Source organism: Elephantulus edwardii, unplaced genomic scaffold (assembly GCF_000299155.1).
Source record: "Elephantulus edwardii isolate Elephantulus edwardi_28Jun2011 unplaced genomic scaffold, EleEdw1.0 scaffold00081, whole genome shotgun sequence".
Lineage (NCBI taxonomy): Eukaryota > Metazoa > Chordata > Mammalia > Macroscelidea > Macroscelididae > Elephantulus > Elephantulus edwardii.
In genome coordinates this window covers 4,790,573-4,791,098 of record NW_006399831.1, presented here as the reverse complement: position 1 = coordinate 4,791,098, position 526 = coordinate 4,790,573, and positions in this window count along the sequence as shown.

The following is a 526-nucleotide window of genomic DNA, read 5'->3' as shown; positions in this document are numbered from 1 at the left end:
AAAAACCCTTATTATGCTCCTGGCTCTTGTTTGAAGCAAAAGAATTCTGGAAGGTAGGTTGTTTGATTTCATTAACAATCAGATACAAGTTGTTTTGTCATTTTTATTTAATTAACAATTCGTTGTGGGCTGGAAGTCTTCTGTTTGAACAAGTTAGGACCCAGTGGGTGGATCCTGGGTAAAATAATGAATACCAGAAGGATGTCTATTTTTCCTTTATTAAGTATGCAAAGATAATAGACTGTGTGAATCATAACAAATTATGTCTAACATTGAGAAGAATGGAAGTCCCAGAGTACTTGTGCTCATGCAAAACCTTTACCTAAATGAGGACGCTGTTATGCTAACAGAGCAAGGGAACACTACATGGTTTAAAATTAAGAAGGGAATACAGCAGAGCTGTATTCTTTCTCCATACCTATTTAATCTATTTGTTGTTGTTGTTATGTGCCGTCGAGTCATTTGCGACTCATAGCGACCCTATGTACAACAGCCCTAAACCCTGCTCTATCCCATGCCAATCTCA